The 18,959-nt window shown below is 36.0% G+C and overlaps 1 protein-coding gene across 2 annotated transcripts in view; it reads right to left on the reverse strand.

Moving 5' to 3' along the window:
- Positions 1–18,577, reverse strand: part of LOC122804322 (pleckstrin homology domain-containing family H member 1-like) — a 1,703,720-nt gene extending 1,685,143 nt beyond the window's left edge. For both annotated transcript variants that reach the window (XM_044074112.1, XM_044074113.1), the window contains exon 1: positions 18,371–18,577. The gene's annotated coding sequence lies outside the window, so the exon portion shown is untranslated. The remainder of the gene's footprint in view (positions 1–18,370) is intronic.
- Between the last annotated feature and the right edge of the window lie 382 nt (positions 18,578–18,959).

Here is an 18,959-nt window from a genome sequence, read left to right on the forward strand (position 1 = left end):
CTTTTCATAGCTTCTTTGTTAGCCAACCAGTATTCCTTCATAGCTTGGTCCTTCTCTCTCTCCCACCTTTTCCTGCACTTTCTTTCTTTCTTTTGGTGACTTCTTGGACTTCTTTCCTTATGTACCTTATTTCTATACATCGCTTGGCTACATATCTGTTCAGTAGTCCTCACACATATTGTTTGTTTTCAGGTGGTGCCATTCTTCTTTCTCTCTACCTATTTCTTCCTCTTCTTCGGGTGCTAGAGCCCTGAGTAAATCCTTGAAATGTTGTACTTTCTCTCCAGTCGACTTCCAGTTCTTCAGCTTGGTATCTGTTGATCTTAAAACCTTCTCCGATCATTTCTTGCAGCTGATTGTGGCAATTAGTGGTTTATGCTGTGGACCGACTGTTTCAAATAGGCATTTGCTGAAAGTCAGGATTGAACCTTGTACTTTATGCACTGGAGACAAAGACCTTAATCATTATGTCATCTGGTCTCTTTTCTTTGTTGCTATGACTACAGATACAATGTCATAACACTTCTATACACCAACATTTTATACATAGAAAAACAAAAGTGTTAAAAATAAACTTTGTGTTCTACAGAGCAAGTACATCTGGGACTGTACACCAATAACCCATCGTGTGTCAGTTGAAGCTATGATGAGCTGGGCTGGAATTCTAAGTAATCATATTAAACTTACAAAAGATTATCTGTTGCTGATGTGATGTTTACCTTAATCTGCCCATGTCTTTTGCCTGTCTTATCAGAACTGTCATGAATTATGTAAAGGTGGCCCCCTAAATGCATTTATACTACTGTCTGCTGGGTTAGCATTTTATGGGTAGAATGCCATTTGTTTGGTGTCACCTGATAGTTATGTGAAACATAGTTATGACATTTGTATGTGCAGCTCTTGACTGCTGCAAAAATCTGACTTTTGGACGCACCATCCCAAGTCCAAGTGAACATTTTTGGGTACTTCCTGGGCAAGACAAAGGACTTCCAGTCCAGACAACCAATTGAGGCCTTGCCAAAACATGATACCACTCAACATTAATAAATTAACCTAACTAAAACATCAACCCTTTTGTAGTTCCCTAGATATCAAACAGAACACAATCAGAATAAATGATACCAGTCTACAAAAAGAAAAATGAAATCAGCAATGCCCTATACAAGATTCTGCATAGAACAGCAGGCATATGGTAATGTGCATCAATAAACTACAGGAAAAACTAATACACTTTGGATAATTAGTCATATCTGCAAGATAGGAGTAATCCTAAATTCCCACTTACATTCTCTTAATAAATCCAATAAGACCTTGATAATAGCAATAACTAGTATCCAAACCATGGTCTCATCTTAAATGCAAATACTTAGACAGTAGTCACCATTGGTAAAACGAATGCTCCTGCTTACTCTCACTTAATGGAATTCAACCAAAGACTGACACTAAGCTGGGATTTAGGAACTTAAATATGTTGATTTAAGGCCAGGTAATTGTCTCCAATAATGTCAGAAAATCCTTCTACCTCACTCATCTGATGTGCCATGGGTTCTTGTTCAGATCACAGTACATCCCATTTCCCCTTTATTCTCCTCACATTTGCCCCATTATAGAATACAGTGCTCCATTTGGCATACGTAGCTCTAAACAACTCTCTTAACTAGGACACCCACCTACTTTGTAACTTAAACAATTCAAGGTTTAAAGAACTGCTGTTATTCAGACAAACAAAAACATGGTCCTTAGTCCCTAAAGCCCTAAAGCCTGTAAACTCCTTTCAGGTCATCTGTGCCTCTGAGTTACATCAAACTCTGCCCTTAATGGTCTCTTTTTCTTCAAAAAGGAGGAACAGTTCAGTTAATACCCACTCAAACAGATAGTTCTGTGGCAAAATATCAGTAGCTCCCAATTTAGCAATAAATTAATCATACAGTACCCATTGAATAAACTTCCCCTAAATAATAGGTAGTGTAAAGCCATAGCAACATTCAAGCTTCAGTTAGACAAATGGGTAGAATCCAGAAGATTCAATGCAGTTGTCACGGAATAGAAACTTTCACTTATGCCAAACTAAACATTATCACATCTCAATCCTCCCCATTCATTCTTGGCTTTTCTTTTCTTTCCTTCCTTTTCTGCTACTTCTGCATAGCTGCCCTCCATCTAGCATAGTCCAATCGGAAGATATTCTTCCTCTCAGATTAAAATCACCTCCTGCCATCATCTTTTGAACTATAGCTCAACTTCAGGGATTGTTCTTCTCTGACACTGTTGGCTAATCCAATAATGGTGGACATACTGCTAGTTTAAATTTACACCTATGGAAGGTTTGGCATAACGGTTAAAGTCTTTGCTTCATAAGCACACGGTGCAGAATTTGATTCTCACCTTGAGCTACTGGATAGGGTTCAACTGAATCCTCAAGGAAATTAGCCCAGTATTCGCCTACTACCTCCTGCATCTCCTCATATGTTAAATGTTTGTCAGCATCTTATCAACGTTACACAATATGGAACTGAAATTGCAGAACAAAAATCTGTCAAGTACTTCTGCATCAAAACAATGCAGATTTTAGTGCTGAAATGACAATTTCACAATTTGCTGTACTTCTTCACCAAAGTACAGCAGCTGGTGTCACAAGAATACATACACTGCAAAACAATGAAGCATCAGTGTCATATACGCCATCCAAGCCTGGATCCAAGGTTCAACATAATCTGCAGAACTTCTCATGCATCATATCCCCCAGTCAATTGCCATGACTTGTTATGAAGTACTGGAAAAGCTGTAAATGAACACGCATCTGGTTGCCAACATCTTGGCAGTGATACCAAACATCTTGGCAGTGATACCCAACATGGTATGAAGACAAAGGTAAAGTAAAACTAGTTCTTAATATTAGATCTTACCTACACTATGCATATGTGCGCACACGTGTGTTTGTGTGCACATGCCTTCATACATAAACACAGATTCCTCTTGCAAAATTCAGTGATACAAATGCTGAATGGCCAAATAATCACAATGCAAAGATTGAGCAACAGGAGCACAGTAGATATTTATCCTCAGGAATCACACAATCTCAGGAATGAATATATGAAACATCATTTGAGAATGTATTGACGGTTAAAGGAGATGGACAAGCTTAAGTCAGTCTCAATTTGCAAACAGTTAAAAGCTGATCTCTGAAATGTGTACTGTTTCCAGAATTTCTACATTTGTCAGGAAGGCAATTCCAAGGTTAAAGTCCCACCCTAAATAGTAACCATTCAGTGGTGAAGAAGTTGCTTTGTGGTCACTAATGTAAATGTGAGATTACAGACCAAAGGACTGTCTGGAAATTCATTTTGTGCTAAAGATTATACATAAAAGTATTAGCAAACAGTAATATGCATGCACCCATACAAATAAAAGTGTGTGTGTGTGTGTGTGTGTGTGTGTGTGTGTGTGTGTGTGTGTGTGTGTGTGTGTGTGTGTGTGTGTATGTGTGTATCCTAACAGTGGATGCTTGACAAAAAATATTTTACTTATTTCTTTACTGAAATTTGATTACCAGGAAAGTGCAAAAATAATATAAAAACCTCTACAGTTTAAATAATTATACCAACTTACACATAATGTGAAAACTGCAACTTAAATGACAATGATTTAATATTTAGAGAAATTTTAGCCAGTTTATAAGAGAAATTAAAGATAAATTAGTATAATACAAACAGGAACTGTAATATGAAGTAAGAGAAAAAAACAGGGTTATGGCATATTTAGAAAAAGTCGGGAGATATTGACTGAAGTGCATGAAGAGGAGAGAGTAAGGAGGTGTAAAGCATGAATAGAGGAGTGTTCACATTTAGGGGGATAGTTTATTCTGGGGTTGAGCAACACACAGACCCACAAACTGATGGTGCAATGCTAAGATTTTAATATTTACATTCGGTGCAACATCAACAGATTATCTGTACACTTGGCACATATGAAAAGCTTTCATTTCCTAAGCCAGAAACTTCATCAGAATAAATAACGTTGCTCTACAAAATTCTTTTATACATCCTGTTATTGATTAATTAAATAATTTAATTCAATTAAAAGTTCAATTAAAGGTTTCAGTTCAAGTCATTTAAGTAAGAATGTATTTAAGGGAACAGTTGATGAAATGGTTGTGGTTAAAAAGCATACGCATATAAAATAACTTACAAATATATACATAAAAAATGACCTACAAATTTGATATGTATGTATATAAAAATGTAAAAAATCATCACTAGTGACACTGTTTGTTGTAAATCATGTAGATGTAAATATGGAAATAGTATATTTAAAAAGTATATATTAATAAATATAAATAAATATATATATATATATATATATATATATATATATATATATGTGAAAAATATGTGTGTAATGAAACTATGTATATTAATATAAAATATTTACAATAAAGATAAAAGTGAAATGCCCATCAATAATTTTATTTGTAAAAAGTGCTAAAAAATATTTTGTTAACACTTTTTTGAACATTTTTATTAAAAAACTTTTGTGAGAGGTATCTATTAAGTTGTATATTAAAAACTGATAAGTAATAAATAAATAAATAAATGATGTTGAGGTAGTAAAGATAGAAAAGTAGTAATAATAATGGTAAATGGGTTATTAACTTAGTTTTAGTTCATGGGATTCTATTTATTTTTATTCTATTTTTGTTCTTATTTTTATTTTGTGTTTTTACCCTATTAGCCCTTAGTTTTAGGGCTGGTAAAAGTGACACATGTTCATTCATCCCTGGAGGTGTGTTAGAATCCAGGCGCAGTTGCCAAATTAGTTCTCTATAACCAAGCTGGTTTTCCCAACCCCCCCCCCCCCCACTATCCCTGGGTAACATTTCCAATATCCAAAACTTGAAATTAGCTCCTTTACAGGTTAGTATATGTCTATATAAGACATTTGTTTCCTTTTTCCTATTGACATCATACATATGTTCGTATATTCTTTGTCGAAGATGTCTCTCCGTTTTTCCCGACTAGTACCCCCAACATGAAGTACAGTAAGCTAAATATACTACCCCACTAGTGTAACAGGTGAAATATTGTTTACCCTTAAAAACTATCGGGATAGAGGGTAGTGTTAGTTCCTCCATGTTTGCAATAAATGTACATTGAGAACATCTTCCGCAACAAAAAGTGCCCTTTTTCTTTTTGTCATTGTCCAGCTTGTTCCTTTCAAACACAGTTTTGAGTTTAGGACCCCTCCTAAAACTGTAGTTTAATTGTCTATTAAATATTTCTAATCTGTTGGGCATAGTCTTGAAAATATCCCATGTCTTATTTATAACTCTTCTTATTGAATTAATATTAGCATTATATGTCATGACAAAGAAAGGAGTATTTTGGTATGTGTTCATATTGCAGGTGTTGTGAGTGTTAATGTCTGAAGTGTTATCTAAAAAGTTCTTGTCTATGTTGACCTCCATGTTTAACAAGGGTACGTATCTTCTCCCCCACCCCCTTATCGCATCTTCCTTTAAGGGAATAATGGTAGAATCTGGGTAGCCTCTCTCCAAAAATAGTTTATGTACATAATCCATTTCGTTGATGAAATCAAAAGAATTTGAAGTCATTCTGGCCACTCTAACCATTTGTCCGTTGATAATATTCTTCTTTTGTATTGGGGGATGGTTACTGTAATAGTGGAGGTAGGAGTTAGAAAAACATGCCTTTCTAAATATTCTTGATTCATATTTTCTGTCAGCATGATCTTTTGAAATGGTTACGTCCAAAAAATGTATCTCTTCCTTGTTGTATTCAAGGGTAAACTGAAGAAATTAAGTGGAATTGTTAAGGTATTCCATAGCCTTTGACATATCATCTTGTGACCCATTCCATATTATTAATACATCATTCAAAAAACGGAAGTACTTGACTATATTCTCCATAAGGGGGTAATTAAAACAAAATGTTGTTCTCAATAAAGCATGACTGTGTTAGCAAAAATAGGGGCACATGCTGCCCCCATTGCAACACCATCTAGTTGATGGAAAATATCTCCTTGAAAATAGATAAAATTGTTCTTTAGGACTAGTTCGATGTTTTCTAACACCAACCTAAACTCATTATCATTCAGGAATCTAAATTCAGTGAGCATAGCTTCAAATCATTCAAGACCTATGTTATGCGGAATCACAGAAAATAAATCCTTAACGTCAATAGTTAAAAATGAATAATGGGACTGGTACGGTAATTGATTTATTTTACTAAGTAAATCCCAAGAGTCAATTAAAATGTGGGGATATAATTTATAAAAAGGCTTTAGCTTGGAATCAACATAAATAGCTAAAGGATGGGTTTTTGAACCCTCAGATGTCACAATAGGTCTTAATGGTGGATTTTCTACACTTTTGTGTACCTTGGGGATACCAAACATGGTAGACAAAAAGGGTTTTTCCACCTTAAAAAAACCTGTATAGTCTATCATCTATTAAACCTTGTAGTAGGTTTTCTATGATCAAATCAATCTTATGGTATGCTATGTTTAACTCGTTTTTGGAGATAATAGTATATCGGCCCTCCACATTAAGAATATCCATCATTTTTTGTTAAATACAGCCAATTGTGCATTAGTACAACCCCTCCCCCTTTGTCAGGCTTCATAATTCTGACATCTGGGTAATGTTGTTTGATGTCTTCCAAGGTCTTTCTTTCCTCTGTCTCCAAATTTGGTGTACAAAAAGTACTTTTGTTTTGATGGTAAAATGTTCTTACCTCATTAATCACCACATTTTCAAAACTGCTAATGTCATTTTGTAAGGGGGGGTTATACATACTTCTCCTTACCAAATTATAGTGTTGTCTGTATGTATGGTCACTAGTAATATTATTTGTAACAGTGGTGTTGTTCTGAATCTTATTAAAGGTAGCCAAGACCTCTAAATTTAATTGCTGGTAAATAGTTTTATGTCTAAAATCGTTTCCGCCAAATCCATTTTCTTAGATGGCACAAAGTTAAATCACTTTTTAAATAAAGAAATATGTCTATCCTCAATTTTGAGGTCAGTATAGTTGTAGATAGAAAAATCTCCATTTTGTTGGTTAACAATAGTGTTGTCCCTTGATGCCTCTGCAGTGTCATTAATCTTGGCGCTTAGTATAGTCATGTCTTCTATCAAAATTGATGGTTCCCCTAATATCTCTGGTTGTATTTGTTTGTGACTTATGCATATGTGGGGTGAGAGGGTAAGTTCCGTATTCGCTTGGACCTCCTGGGTCCCTCCTGTTCTAAAGGGATGTCAGAATTGTATGAATTATAAGATTCTCCCTGGTGGTCATGCATGTCTCTAATAACATCCCCTCTTGTCTGATATTCATTGTTCTACCGCCCCCCTTGGTATGACCTAGTGGTGTGTTTGTTGTTGTATGTAAACCTTCCCTTAGCATTGTTGCTAAAACATTCTTTGTTGTGTACCAACGGATAGGCCTGCTGGTGTTTGTAGGCCCAATCATCCCTGTCTAATTTACCCATTTTTCTTTTATGGTATTTCTATCGTTTAATCTGTTGTCAGTACATGGAATCCTGGACTCCACAGGGGTTCCTCTGTTGCCATAACTTTTGTTGGCATGCTTACAACACTCCGGTTGTGCACAAGGAATATGAACATCCGCTTCCTGAGTGCTGGTATCTGGTTGTGTAAAGGCTTGTATAAGCCTGGTAAGTTCTCCTATCAAGGATCGTTCATTCCTGTTAGGTGAGGCTCCTCGGTAATCCTGTGCTTCCATAGTGAATAAACCAGTAAATGTAAAAAATGGAAGAAACGGGAAAAAATCCAAAACCAGTAAAGAAACAATGATTTCCCGTAGTACAGGAACCAATGAAGGCAGTCCCACGACACTGTAGTCCAACAGTTCTTTTGCAAGACTCTGCAGTCCATAAAAATAGATAAAACCAATTTATTGAACAAAAAGAACAAAACGGTACATCAAGGATTAAACGCTTTCATTTCCTAAGCTGGAAACTTCATCAGAATAAATAACGTTGCTCTACAAAATTCTTTTATACATCCTGTTATTGATTAATTAAATAATTTAATTCAATTAAAAGTTTGATTAAAGGTTTCAGTTCAAGTCATTTAAGTAAGAATGTATTTAAGGGAATAGTTGATGAAATGGTTGTAGTTAAAAAGCATACGCTTACGTACGGGAAATCATTGTTTCTTTACTGGTTTTGGATTTTTAACTATTGACGTTAAGGATTTATTTTCTGTGATTCCGCATAACATAGGTCTTGATTGATTTGAAGCTATGCTCACTGAATTTAGATTCCTGAATGATAATGAGTTTAGGTTGGTGTTAGAAAACATCGAACTAGTCCTAAAGAACAATTTTATCTATTTTCAAGGAGATATTTTCCATCAACTAGATTGTGTTGCAGTGGGGGGCATCATGTGCCCCTATTTTTGCTAACACAGTCATGCTTTATTGGGAACAACATTTTGTTTTCAATTCCCCCCTTATGGAGAATATAGTCAAGTACTTCCGTTTTTTGGATGATATATTAATAATATGGAATGGGTCACAAGATGATATATCAAAGGCTATGGAATACCTTAATAACTCCACTTCATTTCTTCAGTTTACCCATGAATACAACAAGGAAGAGATACATTTTTTGGACGTAACCATTTTGAAAGATCATGCTGACAGAAAATATGAATCAAGAATATTTAGAAAGGCATGTTTTTCTAACTCCTACCTCCACTATTACAGTAACCATCCCCCAATACAAAAGAAGAATATTATCAAAGGACAAATGGTTAGAGTGGCCAGAATGACTTCAAATTATTTTGATTTCATCAACGTTTCATCAACGAAATGGATTATGTACATAAACTATTTTTGGAGAGAGGCTACCCAGATTCTACCATTATTCCCTTAAAGGAAGATCTCATAAGGGGGTGGGGGAGAAGATACGTACCCTTGTTAAACATGGAGGTCAACATAGACAAGAACTTTTTAGATAACTCTTCAGACTTTACCAGTCACAACATCTGCAATATGAACACATATCAAAATACTCCTTTCTTTGTCATGACATATAATGCTAATATTAATTCAATAAGAAGAGTTATAAATAAGACATGGGATATTTTCAAGACTATGCCCAACAGATTAGAAATATTTAATAGACAATTAAGCTACAGTTTTAGGAGGGGTCCTAACCTCAAAACTGTGTTTGAAAGGAACAAGCTGGACAATGACAAAAAGAAAAAGGGCACTTTTTGTTGCGAAAGATGTTCTCAATGTACATTTATTGCAAACATGGAGGAACTAACACTACCCTCTATCCCGATAGTTTTTAAGGGTAAATAATATTTCACCTGTTACACTAGTGGGGTAGTATATTTAGCCTACTGTACTTCATGTTGGGGGTACTAGTCGGGCAAAACGGAGACACATCTTCGACAAAGAATATACAAACATATGTACGATGTCATTAGGAAAAAGGAAACAAATGCCTTATATAGACATATACTAACCTGTACAGGAGCTAATTTCAAGTTTTGGATGTTGGAAATGTTACCCAGGGATAGTAGGGGGGGGGGGTTGGGAAAACCAGCTTAGTTATAGAGAACTAATTTGGCAACTGCGCCTGGATTCTAACACACCTCCAGGGATGAATGAACATGTGTCACTTTTACCAGCCCTAAAACTAAGGGCTAATAGGGTAAAAACACAAAATAAAAATAAGAACAAAAATAGAATAAAAATAAATAGAATCCCATGAACTAAAACTAAGTTATTATACAATGCCTCCTCTAAAACGTGCACGCTGATTGGCCAGCCCAACCAGCGTGCCCGTTGTAAATCCCTCAATATACTAACGGAAAAGGTCCGTCGCCCGGACTTTTCCGTTAGTATAAACACTAATCTCGCTATGTTAAAAGAGTTTAACATAGCGACACAGGTTTAAAAAAGCAACGCAGATCTCCGTTGCTTTTTTAAAGCTGTCTCGCTATGTTAAACTCCTTTAACATAGACACAATGTAAAAAGCAACGGAGATCTTGCGATCTTCGTTCCTTTTTTTTTAAACCTGTCCCTCTATGTTAATTGAGTTTAACATGGCGAGACAGCTTTAAAATAAGCAACGGAGATCTTCGTTGCTTATTTTAAAGCTGTTTCGCCCTGTTAAAACCATCTAACATAGCGAATAATAAGCAACGGAGATCTTGCGTTCTCCGTTGCTTTTGCCCACAGCTCTGATGTACTGCGTAGGCATGCGCAGTACATCAGAACTGCCGCGGAACACCAGACAGCTGCGGAAGGGCAGCAAAGAGGCATTATACAATGCCATTATTTAAGAAAAGTAATTATTTCTTTTCTTAAATAATGTCATTAATATAGCAATAACCCACTTCTGGGTGTGGGTAATGCTGGATTTACCCACGGTTGTCTTTGTTTGGTCCCGAGGGCGAACCACGCCAACCGTGGGTAAATCCAGCATTACCCACACCCAGGCGTGGGTTATTGCTATAATAACCCATTTACCATTATTATTACTACTTTTCTATCTTTACTACCTCAACATCATTTATTTATTTATTACTTATCAGTTTTTAATATACAACTTAATAGATACCTCTCACAAATGTTTTTTTTAATAAAAATGTTCAAAAAAGTGTTAACAAAATATTTTTTAGCACTTTTTACAAATAAAATTATTGATGGGCATTTCTCTTTTATCTTTACTGTAAATATTTTATATTAATATACATAGTTTCATTACACATATTTTTCACGTATATATTTATTTATATTTATTAATATATACTTTTTATATATACTATTTACATATGTACATCTACATGATTTACAACAAACAGTGTCACTAGTGATGATTTTTTACATTTTTATATACATACATATCAAATTTGTAGGTCATTTTATATGTATATATTTGTAAGTTATTTTATATGCGTATGCTTTTTAACCACAACCATTTCATCAACTATTCCCTTAAATACATTCTTACTTAACTGACTTGAACTGAAACCTTTAATTGAACTTTTAATTGAATTAAAATTAATCAATCAATAACAGGATGTATAAAAGAATTTTGTAGAGCAACGTTATTTATTCTGATGACGTTTCCGGCTTAGGAAATGAAAGCATTTAATCCTTGATGTACCGTTTTGTTCTTTTTGTTCAATAAATTGGTTGTATCTATTTTTATGGACTGCAGAGTCTTGCAAAAGAACTGTTGAACTACAGTGTCGTGGGACTGCCTTCATTGGTTCCTGTACTACGGGAAATCATTGTTTCTTTACTGGTTTTGGATTTTTTCCCCGTTTCTTCCGTTTTTTACATTTACATATGAAAAGCTACTAAACTTCCTCTAAACCCATGAGCTCTGGTGCAGAGAAACCACACAGCCCAGGATTAGAGAGAGACCTGGGCAATAGAACAGCTGCCAAAGGAGACTAAGTAAGCAGCCAATGCTGGTCTGCCAGCGTTGAGTGTAAAGTGACAGTATGGTCCAGTGCAGTGCCCAGCACCTCTTGGAGAAAGACAGAGAGGGATGTGCAGTATGCCCAGCATGAATTGGGTTTATGTCCTTAGCGTTGCCAAGCCACATCCAGACAGTAGCCTTTACGAAGCACAAATCTGAAAATGCACATGCTTATAATATAAGTAAAGCTGTACTACTAGACCCAGAGTCCTGCAGCTGCAGGGAGGGACATTCAGGCAAAAAACAGAAAAAAAAACTTTATTGTTGCCCAGATAATGGTTGTAGTGCAAGCAGCTCTCATCCTGGTGATGAGGAACAAAGGGGCACAGTCCACCTAAAACAATAATCAAATTTATTTAGTGCATTTGTTTACCAGAAAAGACCACTGGACCTTAGAGAGCCCATTTTCACACTGGAGACCAAAGGACAAAAGCTCCAGTAAGAACATAGATACAGAAAATATTAAACATTAATTGGTACAGAAGTAGATACAGTGTTACAGATAGTGATTACAGTAATACATACAGAATATATACATAAAAGTAGAAATGTTAGTTGCCAGATGAATTCAATCAGAGAGGTATAAACAGATATATTAATCAGCATTATTGTACCAGGATCAATAAGTGACAAAAATAACAATTATGGAGAAAATATCATCAGTCAGCAGTAGCAAAAAGCATAGTTATCATATAAGGAGGAGTTGTTTAGTTTATAGAGCAGCTACAAAGCCAGGAAGAGTTGAAATTATTTTTTCAGTATTTGTTTGAAGGTGGTGGTGCTGTCTGTGTTTCTTATAGAACTTTCAATAAATAAATAAATACTTGAACACCCCCCCAATTCAAAATGTTTCTTTAATTTAGGTTAAAGCGGATTAAAAAAATGAAAAAGCGGATCATTTCCAACTTATTATTGTGTCAAAAATTTAAAAAGTGTGACGGTGTATACTGTATGCCAAAATAAGAGACACTGACACCTCCCAAAAAATGCTAACCCACATAAAACAACCCGGCTACTTTAGCTGAATACTGTGGCATACCTTTAAAATGTTGGAAGTTACTTGCTTATCTGAGTTACAATAATGTGCATGCCTTAGCACTTGTGCGTAGAGCTTCCGTGGAACAGAACCCCTGTCTCTCAGTCTTGTGCAGGTACAGGCATTATACCTCAGCTGGCACATTAACTATTTATGTTTCTTTCAGGGATGGTAAAAACTGACTACAGAAGCCAGTACAAAAAGATGATATATAAAATAAATGGATATATAGACTGCATTTTGCATTACTTAAATAAGGGTTAAAAGAAAAGATAAGAAAAGAATAACCGCAATCAGCCAAAAGAAAATCACATTACTGACAGAAGTGGACCTAACAAACACACACAGAAAGGAGGAGTACAGTGGCATTTGTCTAAATGGGAACATCAAAGCAACAGCACTGACATATTAAAATGCTTCTGTGCATGCAGCGAGGTTAATTCTCTGACCATGCAAATTTTAAGTGCTTTTTCAAGGGGATCCCACTCTGCATCCTATGTCAGGGGCTGAGCCTCTACAACCCCTGCTAATTCTTTTTTCCAACTCTTGAGACTGCACAATCCCTGAGAAAAGTGCATTTCCCCAAACCCTGGAGATTATGTGATCTCACACTACTGCTGACCATCGGTTTTGTCAACTAAATTGCACTGACAAAGCAGGGGTCAATTTAAACTCAAATCAACTAATGCCAGTGAAACTATATTTTATATATATATATATATATACATATATATATATATTTATATATCATGTGTGTGTGTACACACACACACAAGCATATACATATCATTACATAAATGCAATTTAATCATGGACTTTTTGCTTTGCTAATTGCTTAACAAATGTAGGTTAATGTATGAGTCAACACACATTTTGTTTTTTAACCAAAAGCACACAGAATACCAAACTGTAGAGATAGTAGCCCAATAGGCACAATCCAGCAAAAGCGATTTCACGTGTGAATTCTCACTATGCTTAGCACAGGCTAAGAGAAGCAAAGCAAGTCAAATAAAAATAATATAACAACTAAACTTGCAAATACCTCCCAATACAATGGGTCAAGAGTTCCCTACAAGAGTCCTTAACGCTGCATTCATAGAAAATCTTCACAAAATGCAACTTGGAACTGCAGAAAAAAAAGGTAATGACTGACACGGAAAAAAAGTTGATATTAAAGTCAATTTTGTCAGTTAAGTGTTTTTTCATGGAGGCAAGTCCCACCCTGCACTCCCCACATTACCAAATGTTCATATATCCTAACACTCAAACCGTGCGACTACTGAATAAGGAAAACTTCCTTACCTTGATAGTTCCACGATCTAACTTAAAACACTGACTAATTTTCAAACTAATCCAAACTCTGCTAACTCTTTTTGAAAAATGTGAGATGATGGAGACCTTCACCAGCTTGTATCCAGGAATGAGAAAATCCTGGCACCTCATTAAAATATGCATCTTGGGGATAATAAGTTTATGGAATACTTGAGAGACTGCAGTTCTCTGGTGACTGGACTAACCCAGAACTTTCTGTAGCATAAAACAATCCACTTACGAGCATACAGTAAATTAGTTAGTAGTACTAACCACTAAAGTGGTGCAGAGATGTAAGCATCGCTCAAAAGAACAAGGCATAACCAAATACATGTTTTCTTTCTTTCTCAGGTGCTGACCACATTTTAAATGTTGTTTTTATTTTTCTAAATGGAGAGCTGCAATTCAGCAATTGTCTCATTTAAGCAAGTAAGTCATAAGGCTTATGATATTAGCACCTTCATTTATATGAAAGCAATGCATTTTGTTAATGTAAGACACATAAAAGGTGTCTTGTAGACGAGGTTTTTTTTTTTTTTTTTGTTAGCATTATAATAAAGTACAAATACACCATATCAAAGACAGGACAATTCAGTAGAAACCTTCCTTCCCCATTGCAGTAACCGTAACATCAGTCGTCGCTCTATGTCTTGCACCTTACTGCTTGACATGCAATTTCTTATTAACTGCAACATTCACAGCAAACTCAGTCCATTCCATACTCATCCCTGTATGTTCTGGATGAAGATGATTAGGAACAAATGTTACTGTATAAAAACAGTGATAGGTGCGTGACTGTTACAATGAAATATTGCCTGTTGGGAACTATAGGGTGAAGAGTGCACAGAGTGGGTGTTCTGCTTAGTGAAGTGATGAAGGGTGTTGCTGCATATGTCCATGACTGCTTTTAAATGTTTTTGTTAAGTAACAGGCCTTGCCTATGTACACTGCTTCCCAGTAGACAAGCACGTATTACTTGCCAGATGCTGCCCCAGAGCACTAGCATTATGTCATAGCTACAAGTTTGCAACAGAAATGTAATCACATTTCTCAGCAGTGGTATATATGAGTAAGAAGTCTAACTTCTGTATAAAAAAGGTATGTTGCCAAGTCACATATTACCCATGTCTTTAAAAGTACAGTGAAGCAACACAGAGTATCCTTGAAAGGTATGAACAACGCAATACTAGTGTCAGGCCCTGGATGCCAAAAATACTGTGTGTACACACACACAGTGTCAAAAGGGCTGCAGATTTTACCACTATAAATCCTGACAGCCCTGATGTTATGAAGACAAGAGTATACACAGTAAGTACTATGTAAACTACTCCTGTTATACAGGCTGTGTGCAAACATAGTACTTGATAACACAATGATGATTTAAGAATTAAAATGTGCAAACCTAATGACCACACAACACAAGATACATTAGTACTGCAGCCTCCTGCACTGGCCTTTTTTTGGCTAACTAGGGTAATTCAACTAAGCCAAAATATTTTACTGCGAACGTACAGAGATAAGCTACACAATTAAAAGCTGTATGAAGAAAAATTTTATCCAAAAACTGTTTCTGAATTCTAGTCTTGACAGTGAATCAGAAGCATGAAGCAGTATGTCATTATACACACCATTATGAAGAACACAGTAGGCCAAGAGACACTGGGAAGCCATAAGTGAGACACACTGTCACTTCTATGTAACCTGCACTTCAGCTGGCTCTAAAATAAACATATGCAAAGAAATGAGCAGAAGCTCACAGAACTGAATTCACAGAACTGAATGAGGAGGAGCTGGGGTTTTACAAGGACAAAACTGATACAAAAACATTAACCACAAAGATTATGTTAAATGATTTGTGTTTTTTCCATGTGTGTGTGTGTGTGTGTCTCTCTCTCTCTCTTTCCCCATTATCCACTGTTCAAAGTTTTTGACTAGCACCTTGCCAGTTTTTATGTTAATGTTGCTGGGTACAGTTTTTATAATCACAATGTCTCCCAGCCCTCCCCACCCCCCACAAAAAGAGTTTATTGCCATGCTTTTCACAACAAATAGAGTGAACTAAAAATATCAATAGCAGAAACATGGAAGATGGAAATGCATTTAAAATATTAGACATTACTAATAAAACAAATGGATACAACAAAATCAAAACATCATAAAAGAATAAATGAAGTACTACAGTTTAACATTGTTAACATTCAAATGCTTTTCATGTCTACAAACAAAGTGCGTGTCTGTACTAAAGGAAAAAATAATTCAAATTAAAAAATGAACCTGAAATTGGTCAGCTGTAACCAGTAGTCTATTCCAGTTAACCAATTTAAACAAACAAAACAAACAAACAATTTGTATACAGACAGATACACGCTTTCAACATTGCATTTCCTGCATTAATTAACAGGGGAAAATGACTTCCTCAGAAGTACATCTGAGACAAAAAGCACTGGAAAAGCCAACTGATTTCATTTCAGTTCCTGTGGACACCCCAATCACCTTTGAATGGATGTGTGAGAAATCCATTAAGGAAAATAAAAACATGTTTTCCCATTTGGTAAAACCTTAAATGTACATAATTTAAAAGTAGAGTGTACAGGTCCAAATAAAAAAAAATACATACATAAAATAAATACCAAGAAAATGAAACCCACAAGCTAGGTAACAGTTGTGAAAAACATCTTACATTGAGGGTCACCTATGCATACTTCTTAGCTGTACAGATTTTCACAGACTGTCCAGATTGTTGCCTCATATTTTAGGCCTGTTCCTCATAAAATTATGGTTTTCTGGCAAATCATTGAGAGTTGAAGTCAGAAAATAATGGTAGACATTTGGGTTTCAGACTTCATATCCTTCAGAAAAATTCATGCTAATACAAAACCTGTTATTCTATCAACTTTCTAAGTTTGTAACAGCAATATTTTAAAAAGTTTCCCTATTTCTGGGCCTTTGCCCCCCCCCCCCCATTATTTATGGCTTTGTGCAGATGTCTTGCTCTTGGGAGGTTGAAAGGTGTGCATCCATACATCAGCTCTGTAGTACTTAGAAAAATCATTTAAAAAATCCTCATTAATCTGGCTAGTACACATTTCCAAAATCAGACAGCTAAACTGACTCCCAACATACAAACTCCTCCCTCTGTGCTCTGCCATCCAGTTAATGAGTAGCAGAAACAGTCAATCTTCAACCCACTTCATTTTTCTGCTTCACTTCTGGGGAGATAAACAGAAAACCTGCTTGAGAAATATTCAGCAAAATCAGTTTTTAAAAGTTCCTTGAGAAGGAAATTAAACGTTACTGGCTTCAACCACTGAATAATGGGGTGCACAACTCTGTTGAGCTTGTTTTGCTTACAAAACCTGTTCAGTTAATCTAAAGACCAAAGATCTACCACAAAGTCCATTTAATAGACCAACCAAGTTAAAGTCCATAAAAGAAAGTAACATTGGATTTCACATTTGTACACTACATTTAGCACTTTCAGGACTGATAGTAAAATAAACAAACAAAAATTTGAACAATTTGCTTATTTTTGATCCTGCTAAACTTTTCTCCAAATAATGTATCTTTGGAACATGCAATATTTCTGGCACTCCAACGTTTTCTCATTCCCCCTACACACACACACCCTGGAGTACTTGCAAAGACTGGGTCTGTGCCTATCAACTCCAAGTGCAAGGTACATATATAACAAAACTATTATGTTCTGTAAATAGTAATACGCACAAACATGACTCTCCTCCACCACTTAGCGTATGAATCGGGGTCGGGACAAAATCCCAAAACCAAAGACACATTTAAACATAGGTCTCGGAAGAGTAACATAACATGAGTAGTAGCAGTGACATGCATTTTCTGAAGCACAACTTAACTCTGAAGTGTGGCATTACTTAGTGACTGTTACATTTAGAGGCTTGTAAGGAAAATGAGAAATTTTAACAAACTGCAGGCAAGTACAGCAATAACTTTGTATGCAACTAACGCACTGTTTATAAATTATCAAAAATCATTTGTACCGATGTTTATATAGCGAGTGCCTCTCGTTATGTTGTGCTATTATATTACAGGATCGAAATGTGTTTACAGTAGTAACACCACCATACGAACCTGTTTCAATCAAAGCATCTAATTCCAAAGCCACTAAACCACTCACACGTCCTTGTTTATACGTTTTCATTTGCTTTATACAAATATTAATATGCTTACTCATTTAACAAGTTTTAGTTAATTACATCAGAAAAATATGTGACAGTTTATCAGACATTTCCTGGATTACCTACACAACCGTGGAGGAACACACACGCAGAAAACAGGAATCCCAAAGCAGTCGAAAAAGAGATAAGCTAGAACGTTTGAAGCATAAAGCAGTTATTGTAATAAAACTACAGTCTACAGATTACCTGCTAATCAAACTTCACTGCAAGCTCAACGACCACAAGAAAGTAACAACTTACAAAGTTCCTAATCTATTAACCCTTTCATTGCCTCTGTACTTGTAGATTCTTATTTAAAGCTTCGGGGCTTGTAGTCCTTACCTAGTACAGTCCAACTTCGGGGGTCTGGGTGCCCCTGTACCAGCTACGTTAGGTGCAGTCAGGCACTCACATTCCGGCTACCTCTGCACTGCTGCTGACAGGTACGGTTGGCTCCCCTGTTCCCCTGAGCAGACCACCCGCTCGCTCCCTGCATGCAAGCAACACCAGTCAGCTTACAACAGCTGCGAGCCCCTTACTCAGCCTCCGCCTCCCACGACCACCAGAGCAGGCGCAGCAGAGCACAATAGGAGCACAGGAAATTACATCAGCCCCCCTGCTGGTTCCAACCTTTTTTGTTGCGCTCCGTTCGGTCCTTGGGTAGCATTATAGGAGTAACTTGAGTTTACCAAGTACATGGCACCATCTCCAGCGGACCCACGTATATTTTCCTCATCAAAAACTATTGCCAGTTTAAGTAGTCGTCATGGTTTCTGATCACTGTTCCTGTTTTGTGAACTATGTATATATATATATATATATATATATATATATATATATATATATAAATAGATATGTGTGTGTGTGTGTGTGTGTGTGTGTGTGTATATGTATATATACATATACATATATATATATATATATATAAATA

The sequence above is a fragment of the Protopterus annectens genome, chromosome 6.part0 (genome assembly GCF_019279795.1).
Source record: "Protopterus annectens isolate FY-2018-M chromosome 6.part0, PAN1.0, whole genome shotgun sequence".
Classification (NCBI taxonomy): Eukaryota; Metazoa; Chordata; order Ceratodontiformes; family Protopteridae; genus Protopterus; species Protopterus annectens.